General features: G+C 30.6%; 1 long non-coding RNA gene across 1 annotated transcript; it reads left to right on the top strand.

Annotated features, from left to right (window-relative positions):
• The first annotated feature begins 446 nt into the window (after positions 1-446).
• Positions 447-8,128, top strand: LOC138858254 (uncharacterized). The gene is made up of 4 exons (XR_011397440.1): positions 447-496; positions 4,098-4,151; positions 6,569-6,622; positions 8,075-8,128. It is a non-coding gene; the product is annotated as an uncharacterized lncRNA (long non-coding RNA).
• The last annotated feature ends 3,718 nt before the right edge of the window (positions 8,129-11,846 follow it).

Below are 11,846 nucleotides of genomic sequence, written 5' to 3'. Positions count from 1 at the left end.
AAATTATCCAAACTCCCATATGCTAAATAAATTATTTTTGTTATTCCTTTCCAGGTTCAAGAGTATAATATACTTGGTTACACCCGATTTTAGCCCTTTTTTACTTTTTATTTATTACCTATCACTTTTTGAGACAATATGGATTTCCTAATTAATGTATCTTCATATTGCAGTATCAGTTTCATTCGATTGATGGTGGGGAATATTCAACATCTGCAACAAATAGTGTAAGTGAAAATAGTTAATAAATATATGTAGCAATAAAAACGGAAATTAATATGCGAAAACCAATAATATTATAATTTTAACTGTTATGTAGAAAGAAATAAAGTTATGTCTGAACTAATTAGTAATCATACTAACTAATGTATGGAAAAATCCATAAATATTTATTATCATTCATATAATTTTAATATTAATTAATGTTGTGTTTAATTTTCAGTATCAGTTACGTCCACATAATAGCGTAGAAGATTCGATAACTAAAACCAAAACTGTAAGTAAAACTTAATACTAAATTCGCACCGACACAAAATTAGTGTTTTCATAGACAAATAAGGCTTTCACGCAAAACGTGTGTTTTTATCCAGTTTTCGCTGAAAACCCATTGAAAACTTACATTCCACTCATTATAATCGGTGCCTCCTCTAGTTTAATCGATATTATTAGAAGACATATTTTGCTAACCCTAAATGTCAGTTTTCAAGAGGATTTCAATTCGATGCGAACATAGTATAAGGAAAGATATAAAATAAGTAATTACAAGCAGGTTTTCAACGGCGCTTTAAACGTTCGTTTATCTTCGTCTCAAATGACACGTTTTCGGCAGAAGATTATACCAGAATCTTTAAGAAAGTATCGAAATATTAAGTATTCAATATGATTTTAAAAATTCACATCGAGATTAACTAGCTACACAAAACGCCATTAATCGAAACCCAATACATTGCCATAACTAACATTCACAATAAGATAAAATAACCCTACCAATTCTTCATATAAAGGTTTTGATTAAAACTACTATTAGTGCGATAACTCATTAAATAAATAAGTCAGAGACTTCAAATTTTACACGTAGAATGGCTAATATCTTTGTAAATTAAAATATATATATATACGTTTTCCTTATCGTTCATGGGTATAAGGTATAAGTGTGAGTATTTCCATATTTATAATTTTACTAGAGGACCCCGTCCACGCGTTGCTGTGGCTAAAGTATACATTAATTACATACTATTCTATACAGTAAAATTGTATTTATGAAATAAAACGAAAACGTTAAATCCAATGTAAGAATAACCAAGCGGATCACTTCCAAAGTTGAAAATGATTAATACTAATTTCCTTCGATTTGTTATTAAACACAAATAAACATAAAATATAATATGGTTATTTTTTTATTTTATTAATTTTATATTCAAGTATGAAACAAAAGAGTAATTTTAAAACTTTGTTAGTACATAACGTTTGAAATAATGAAAGAGGTTGATCGTTCATAATTTTAACAATAATATTTATAGTTTTTAATTATAAACATTTTCAAATGAATTGAAATAGCTTTGAAAAATTTTCAACCAAAGATTATGTGATATCATTCCGAGTATATCGAGATAATTATTTCGGTTTAGCCGTTCATAAGTTATAAATATTGTAGCTAACACTTCATTTCGCGCTTTGCGTTGTTCATCAGTTTGATTTGCTCTTATATATCTTTGACTTGTAGTATTTCGAGTTCTACGGCCTAAGTTTGTCCGTCTGCCTGGTCTGCACTGAAAATAAAAAATTCCTCCCTTGTATTTTCTGTTTAACCATGTTTACGAAATTTTAATATTTTGTAGTCATCAAAAGTTACCAAAAATCGATATTAATCTGGGAAATTACCATGATTAACAAACACTTATTAACAAACAACAAACTTCTCAGTCTTTAAAACAAAACAAACTTTATCAAAAACTTAATCAAATTATTGTTAGCGCTATGTTAGGTTATATGTGTCAGATTACCACAGATTACTAAATAGGTTATGCGAAGTTTATGTAAATATTTTATTATTATTAAATACTTACATTAAAATGAAATCATCACTAGTATTATTAATATTACCGTCAAAGTCGGTACAATTTATTGTGGCGAGTAATTTTCAAAAATGAGTAAATTAGTGCGATAGAATTTAATTCAGTAACCACATTTCCGAACAAACAATGCTCTTTCAACATACAAATAGCCTATGTATGTGAATGATGATGACATTCGTTAAGCGCGTTTTTTACAATATGCAAAATTAAATGCATTTTTTCAATCTTTCTGAGACATTTTCCTAATACTTTTTTCCGTAAGAACCTTCTACAGAGTATAAGAAAACTACAAAAAAAAACAGCCAAATCTGTCTAGCTGTTCTCAAATTATGGCGTGACAACGGGAAACGGGTTTTATTTTTATATATAAAGATTTTGTTGTTGTTAATTTTCCAAAAATCTCCTAAACAGTTAATTTTTGCACTTTTTGCTTTGAATATATTTTGGTCAGTTAGCCCATTAATTTTTTTTATTTATAAGTTTCCAAGCCATTTTAGTTCATTGAGAGGTACTTCTGTTATAATTTTAAAATCGATTTTTGTGAAAATTACCTAACTATTTGCTGCTGTATACATATTAGTTTCTTTAAGATTATCGACCTCCATTGGTAGTGCGTTATTTTGGTTTCTAACTGGATATGTATGTATGTTGTTGCTTTTATTAAATTTATTTTCTATTAAAACACACTCCTCCAGACCATATTATGCTTCTCTAAGGCTCTCTATGTTTCTATTATGTGTAACGGGGAGTATAAATGGGTCGAAACTCTATTGGTTTTTTAAAGCTTGATAGTATTTAGTATCTAGCTTATCTGCAATATTTTTTAGAATTACGAATTGCTGCATATGGAGCTTGATTGGTTGCCGATGACCCTGATGTCTCCATTGTTGAGGTCCTGGTACATTGCTTTTCTTCTGCTACATTGTTCAAATTTCCAGTTGCGATCCATTAGCTTGATAAAACTTGGTACACATGGTTCTTGGCACCGAAAGAAGGCTGGTATTGTAGAATTAATCGAACCCCAATAAATTGACATAACTAATCTTTACAATAAGATAGAGTGTTATTTTTTTTTGTATAACGAAGCAGAGCAGGGAGCATCTGCAGTTTAAACATTTATTAAAAACTGTGCCAGCCCCGCCTGCTAATAGCCCTAATCGAGCATTCATTCAAGCCAAATATTTTTAGCACTCATATCGGCAATGTGAAAATGGGTGAAATAAGGTGATAACCACACCCACTCTCCATATAAAGGTTTTGATTAAACCTACTACACAGGCCATAACTCATTAAACAAATAAGTAGAGACTTCAAATTTTATGCGTAGAATGGCATAAGTAAGGTTAATCGAAGCCTTTGCAAAAATTGGACAATGGCCCATTTTTAAGTGAAAACCCATACCTTGAGATCTACTTGACTGATTTCAACTAAATTTGGTACGTATCGATATCCTGACCTATATTATAGTACAAACCGTATCACAACCACGCCTACTTTCCATATAACACAAATTTAAGTTCCATCTAATTCTTTCACAATCCAGTATACAAATCAAGCACTATTGAATATATGACAACAAAAGGTGCATTCAATATATGCCATCTCAAGTCCAAAATTGTCAAATTCGGGACATAACTGTTAAGCCCCCATATACAAAAAATGTGGACTCAAGTGTAGCCTTTATATCGCATATATGGGCCTATATGTGAATTATCTTTGTAAATATATGTGGCTTTTTAAATAACGATGCATCTGTGAACCTAAAATGGATTAAATCTGATGAAGGCTTGCTCTTGTCCCCATATAACTACTTGTAATATCAGGATTTTCAAATATCCAGTTGACTTTACTTTTTATTCAAGGTGCTATGTGAAACACCTTAATGAAACACACAGAAAGTATTTTTCTTACAAAAATATGTACTTATGCCAAAACTAAATAAAATCGGGTCCCTATGTTATTTATTTTCTATCACTATATGAGACAAAATGGAATTCCTAATTAATGTATGTTTATTTTCAGTATCAGTTTCATTCAATCGATGGTGGGGAATATTCAACACCTGCAACAAATAATGTAAGTGAAAATACTTAATAAATATATGTAGTAATAAAAACTGACATTAATATAAAAAAACAAATAATATTATAATTTAAACAGTTATGTACAAAAAAATTAATTTTCATTTATAATTTTTGTATTTATAAAAAGACATTAAGTTTATTATTATTGTATCGAAACTTTTGGTGGTAAATTAAAGAAAGTCGCTAATTCACTCCGTTTTGGTTATAACTTTAATTCCATGTGACTATATCTAAAACATTATTACCCTGAATATATATTTCCTTACATTGAAAGAGATATATCTGCAAAAGATTTAAAAAAGGCTTTCTAAACTAAACTAAGTCTCGTGCCAATGAATTTTTACGGATTAATAATACATAAATCAAATACATATGTCTGAACTAATTAGTAATACTACTAACTAATATATACAAAAGTCCATAAATATTTAATATCATTCATATAAATTTTGATAATAATAATGTTTAATTTCCATATCAGTTACGTCCACATAATGGCGTAAAAGAATCGAAAACCGAAACCGAAAATTTAAGGAAATATATAAAATAAGTAATAATAAGCAGTTTTTCAACGGTGCTTATTTAGGTGTTAGCTTATCTCCATCTCTTATGACGCGTTTCCAGCAGGAGATTATCCCAGAGACTTGAAAAAAAGTATCGAAGTATTCAATATTCAATAAGATTTTAAAAATTCACACTTTTACTCCGAAATTAACTACTATTGGATCTTTCAATACATTGCGCGAAAATAAGTTTAGGAAAATTTCCTAAGGACAAAATAAAGTTTTAGAACTATAAGAATAGTCAACCATTCGAGTATACTCATCAAATCATAATAATGGACATTTGTTATTTTGGCCCCTTTTTAAAAATTATGATTATGATTTACAGTTAATGGCTTAGTTGCTATCAGCTATCTGCGATACACCATTTCTCTGCTCGCTTCTGCTCTCTTGGGAAAAAATTATATGTAAAAGCAACAACAAAGTGATCGAGTTGAATTCGTACTATTCTAGAATACTTTAAAGGAATATGAGTTGCAGCAAATAGAGCTTCGTTTGTTGCCGACAACGCTAATGTCTCCATTGCACCTGCTGAGGCTGTTGGGGTCCTGGAAGATTGCTTATTTTGGTGCTACATTCTTCATATTTTCATTTCCGTTGCATTGGTTGGTGTTGGATTTTCAAAATTTGGAATTGTTAACTAAGTTTAAAAATGTTTTTCTTAAAATTGAAATTTATCGCGCAAAAAGTCATAGAAAACTTTGGTTTTGTTTTTTGTTAATTTTGTTTTTCGTAACACTTATTAGTGTATATTTATTTTTTGTTCAGAGTCAGTTTGAATGAGATATATTGATAAAACTTGGTACACATGTTTTTGGACACCATAAGAAGGCTGGGGTTCTAGAACGGCGTAATAGGTCAACTGCCACGCCCACAAATCGCCATTAATCGAAACGCAATAAATTGCCATAACTAACCTACTACTCTAATCTAGCATTTCTAATCTAGCATTTACTCAGAACAAATCTTTTTAGCAGTCATATCGATAGAGTTAAAATGGGTAAAATAGGGTGATAACCCCACCCATTCCTCATATAACGGTGTTGATTAAAACTTATTATATAAATAAATCAAAAACTTCAAGTTTAACATGTAAGGCTAATTCAAGCATTTGCATAATCTGGAAAATGGGCGTGGCATGACCTACTTTTGGGTGAAAACCCATACCCCGAGATCTACTTGACTGATTTCAACTAAATTTGATACATAACATTATCCGTACCTGAATTATAGTATTAAAATAGGCGAAATCGGATCGTCGTTGTACGCCTACTTCCCATTAACATATATTTAAGTTCCGTCTAATTCGTTACATTCCGTTGTACAAATCGAGCATTATTGAATATATGAAAACAAAGAGTGCACTGAAGGTATGCCATTTCAAGTTCAAAAATTGTCAAATTCGGGCCATAACTGTTCAAGCGCCCATATACCAACCATGTGGACTCAAGTGTCAATGGTTTACTTTTTACCGAATTTTACCTTAAATGTATGTAACATCTTTTTGGGAACAAATATGTACTAATGCCAAAACTAAATAAAATCGGGCTATACTACCCCTATCTCCTATGGTTTTATACAGAATATATTGATCCAAGAGTATGATATCTTAAAAACATTTACTGAACATACATATTACATTGGATATGCTATTGTTTCATGTCGAAAATATGCGAAATTGACCACAAATTATCCAAACTCCCATATACTAAATCGATTACTTTCATTATTTCGCCTGCTTTGATCCTTTCCAGTTGCAAGAGTATGTAACGGTTGGTTACACCCGAACTTAGGGCTTCTCACTTGGAAAAACGGATTTCCTAATTAATGTATGTTTATTTTTCAGTATCATTTTCATTCAATTGATGGTGGGGAATATTCAACAACTGCAACAAATAATGTAAGTTAAAATACTTAATAAATTTATGTACAATAGTAATAAATACTGACATTAATAGATGAAAACAAATAATATTATAATTTGAATTGTTATTTAAAAAAAAAATTAACTAACATTTATAATATTTATATTTATTGTATAAAAAGCCATTAAGCTTAAAATAATTAATCGAAACGCTTAGTGGTGAATGAAGTAAATTCGCTACTTCGTTCCGGTTTGCTTATAACTTTAATATGATGGAACTATCTTTAAAACATTATTAACTTAAGTACATATTTCCTTCCATTGAAAGAGATGTATGTATTTATATATGATTATTCATGTTTCTATCGGGTGTTTTTTGCGAGGAATATAACTTTAAGTTGGCATTCCTGTTCAAGATGGCGCCCGATTTAACAGATGTCAACTGAATTATTCTCAGTTTGGTTTGCCAATTCATTTTGAATAGACTCACGCCTGAACAGCGTTTGCAAATAGTGCAATTTTATTTCGAAAATAATGGTTTTGTGCGGAATACGTATAACGCACTCCGTTCATTTTATCGTAAAATGCGACGAAGCGCACTTCTGGTTGAATGGCTATGTTAACAAACAAAACTGCCGCATTTGGAGTGAAGCTAATCTTCAAGTGTGTGTCAAACCACAGTTACATCCAGAAAAACTTACTGTTTGGGGCGCTTTATGGGCTGGTGAAATCATTGGTCCGTACTTCTTCAAAAACGATGATGGCTAGAACGTTCAGTCAATAGTGATCAGTATGGAGCCATAAATACTAACTTTTTCATTCCTGAATTGAACAACCATATCACACAGCTCGTGCCACAATCGATTTATTGAAAGAGACGTTTAGTGACCGCCTAATTTCACGTTTTGGACCTGTGAATTGCCCTCCAAGATCTTGTGATTTAACACCGCTAGACTACTTCCTGTGAGGTTATGAAAAGTCATTGGTCTATGCGCATAAGCCACAAACGCTTAGCCATTTGGAAGACAACATTCGCCGCGTTATTGCTGATATACGGCCACAAACCTTAGAAAAAATCATGGACTACATCCGAGCCAGTCGGATCGCGGCCATATGCCAGAAGTCATATTTAAAATTTAATGCCACAACATTATATTTCGGACTATACATATTTAAAATGTAATGCCACAAAATTATATTCCGGATAAATAAAATTCATGTCAATCAAATAATCCATCATTGTTTTATTGTAATTTAAAGTTCTATACCTCTATAAAAACACCCTTTACTTCTCTCACTGAAACTTTTCAGTATCTGCAAAAAGTTTAATTCGGGGCATATATTTTTACGGACTAATTAGCATAAATCAAATACATATGTCTGAATATTGGTAATAATACTAACAATTGTATAGAAGTTCATAAATATTTATTATTATTCGTATACATTTTGATATTAATCCTAATTATTGCTGTGTTAAATTTTCAGTATCAGTTACGCCCACATAATGGCGTAGACGATTCGACAGCTGAAACCAAAAATGTAAGTAAAACTTAATAAAATAGCGAAAATAAGTTTACGTAAAATTCTTGAGAATAATATAAAGTTTTAGAACTGAGACAAGAACTCATTCATTCCAGTACCACTCACCAAATCATAATAATGGACAGTCGCTACTTTGGCCCTCTCTTAAAATATTATGATTATGATTTACAGATAATGGCTTAGTTGATATCAGCTATATTCGATTCGCCATTGCTCTGCTCGCTTCTTCTTCTCTCTCGGGGAATAGTTATATGTAAAAGCAACAGCAAAATTATCGAGCTGATTTCTTACTTATCTAGAATATTTTAAATGTCCATTTTTATAAATTGACATAACTAACCTTCACAATAAGATACAACACTGTTATTTTGTATAACGAATCACATAAGGTAGGAGCACCTGCAGTTTAAACAATTTTTAAAAAGTGGTCCTGGCCCCGCCCTCTAAAAGCAGTAATCTAGCATTCAATCAGGGCAAATATTTTTAGCCCTATACCGACAGTGTGAAAATGGGTGAAATAGGGTGATAAACTCACCCACTCCCATATAACGGGTAGGATTACAACTACTAAAAGTGCGATAACTCATTAAACAAATAAGTCAGAGCCTTCAAATACACGTTAGAAGGCATAAGTGAGGTTAATCGAAGCTTTTAAGTGTACACCTATACCTCGAGGTCTACTTGACTGATTTCCACTAAATTGGGTACATAATAATATCCTGACCTGATATATTATAGTAAAAAAAATTATCGAAATCGTACCACAAACAGCATACTTCCCATGTAACACAAATTTAAGTTCCATCTAATTCTTTCACATTCCAGTATACAAATAAAAACAAAGGGTGCATTCAAGACATGCCATCTCAAGTCCAAAATTGTCAAATCGGGCCATAACTGTTCAAACCCCCATATGCTAAAAATGTGGACTCTAGTGTCAATGGTTGACTTTTTACCGAAATTATCCTTCGGCGTATTAGATATCTAATTAGAATTTGGAGAGAACCCTTTCCTAATATTATTATATCTGTGTGTCAGAAATAGAATGAATCGAGTTCAATGTATTGAATAGCCAATTTAACTAATATCAGCATTTTCAAACATCCGGTTGACTTAACTTTTTATACATGGGTGATGGTATGTACGGTATCTTATTGAAATATATAGAACATCTTTTTTCGTAAATAATATGTACAAATACCAAAACTAAATAAAATCGGGTCTATACTACCCCTATCTCCTATGATTTTGTAGCGCATATATTGATTCAAGAGTTAAGATATCTTAAAAAAATTAACTGAACATATATATTACATTGGATACTTGTATAACACAGTGTTTTGTCGCAAATATGTGAAATTGGTACACAAATCCAAACTGCCATATACTAAATAACTTATTATAAGACAATATGAATTTCCTATTTAATATACGTTTATTTTTCAGTATCAGTTTCATTCAATTGATGGTGGAGAATATTCAACAACTGCAACAAATAATGTAAATGAAAATACTTAATAAATATATGTTGTAATAAAAACTGACATTAATATATGAAAACAAATAATATTATAATTTAAACTGTTAATTTACATTTATATTATTTATATTTATAAATAGCCATTAAGTTTAAAATAATTTATCAAAACGCTGTTTTAGTTATAAGTTTAATTCCATGTAAATGTATCTAAGGCATCATTAATCTAGGTATATATAATATTTCCTTACATTGAAAGAGAGATATAATATGTATTTATATACGATTCATGTTCCTACTTCCTTCACTGAAATTTTTAATTATCTGCACAAAGTTTAATAAAGTGTTTCTAAACTAAATTAAGTCCCGTGCAAATATATTTTTATGGACCTATTAGCAAAAATCAATAACATATTATATGTCTGAACTTATTAGTAATATCACTAATTATGGTATAGAAAAGTCCATAAATATTTAATATCATTCATATAAATTTTAATATTAATCCTAATTATTGTTGTGTTAAATTTTCAGTATCAGTTACATCCACATATTGACAGAGAGGAATCGACAACCGAAACCAAAAATGTAAGTAAAACTTATGGACATATATAATATAAGTAATTACAAGTTGTTTTTCAACGGCGCTAATTTACGTGGATTATCCCAGAGACTTTAAAAAGGTATCGAAATATTTAACACTCAATACGATTTTAAAAATTCAAATTTTTACACCAATATTAACTAGCTGTTGGAAGTTTCTATACATTCAGCGTAAATAAATTTATAAAAAGGCCGTAACTGTTCAAGCCCCCATAAACTAACCATGTGGACTCAAGTGTCAATGGTTGACTGTTTACCGAAATTATCCTTCAATGTATAAGATATATTGTATAATTGGAATTTGGAGAGAATTCTTTATTGATAATACCATATCTGTATATCAAAAATGGATTAAATCGGGTCCATACTTCTCTTACCCCAATATAATTTATAGAAGATTTTCGAACTTCCGGCTGTGTTTATACCGCATATATGGGCAAATATATATACATATGAGTTATCTTACAAAATTGTGCGGGCGTGTTTTTATTAATAACGATGCTTCTGTGAGCCTAAAATCGATTATATCGGATGAAGGCTTGCCCTTACCCCATATAATTAGTATCAGGATTTGCAAATATCCAGTTGACTTTACTTTTTATACATTGGTGATCATATGTGAGGTATCCACAAAGAAAGTCTTTTTCCGTAAATAATAAGTACTAATGCCAAAACTGTTAAAAATCGGGTCTATACTACTCCTATCTCCTATGGTTTTATACCGTATATATTGATCCAACCGAAGATAGTATAGTCAGAGAACGTAAATGAATAGAGAAGGAGCAAATGTTAAATGAAATCTTTTTGAGTACTAATTTGTAGTTCCAGATGAGGGAACATCGAAAAATATAACTTCGAAAAAGAAAAAATCACCACACAATATGCGAAATGCTATAAATAGACACAACGAATATTCCTATATGAAAAATCGTTGCGCATACCTATTTAGATTTATGTTTTCAATTTCTATGATATGACAAATTTATAATCATGAAAAGCCTTCTGAATTAAAAATCTGTATTATCGGTAAAAACCCCAGAATTCATAATAAAATAAACATTTAATAGGCTAGTTATCCAACTTATGTATGTGCGTTGAGTGAGTAATTGCTTATTGAACAAAAGATAACAATAAAACAGTGGCTAAGCGGCCGCGTTTCCATTTATATAGTGGCTTAGGTCGTAGGCGTGAAGGAGTTAAGCTCAATCCGAATACGAGCATATACGTTCGAATCGTAAAATACATAAAACTAAAAATTTTATTTAATTTTTTTATTTTATTAATTGGAATCTAAGCATATCATAATTCAATTACTTTAATAGCATATTTTACTTCCTGATATAATTAAAATATATCAGGAGAATATGTTCATATGTTTGGGTTTATTGCATATTCCTTTATTAATGCGTATTTACACAAATGTGATAATCACACATACATTCATGAGTACACGTACGCTGATGCTTGCTTCTTCTTGCCCCGCACAAGCAATGACTTTTGTCCACACTTTTTGCTTTTTGCGAGTTGAACGATCGCAGGCAAGGAGGGATTGGGGCGCACTGCCACATAATTATTTCAGATATATATTTTATTTATCGAATTTAGCTTAAAATCGATTATAGGTATGAGTTTATG

This window comes from Bactrocera oleae, chromosome Y (genome assembly GCF_042242935.1).
Source record: "Bactrocera oleae isolate idBacOlea1 chromosome Y, idBacOlea1, whole genome shotgun sequence".
NCBI classification, from domain to species: Eukaryota; Metazoa; Arthropoda; class Insecta; order Diptera; family Tephritidae; genus Bactrocera; species Bactrocera oleae.
This window is presented reverse-complemented; position numbering and strand designations above follow the sequence as displayed.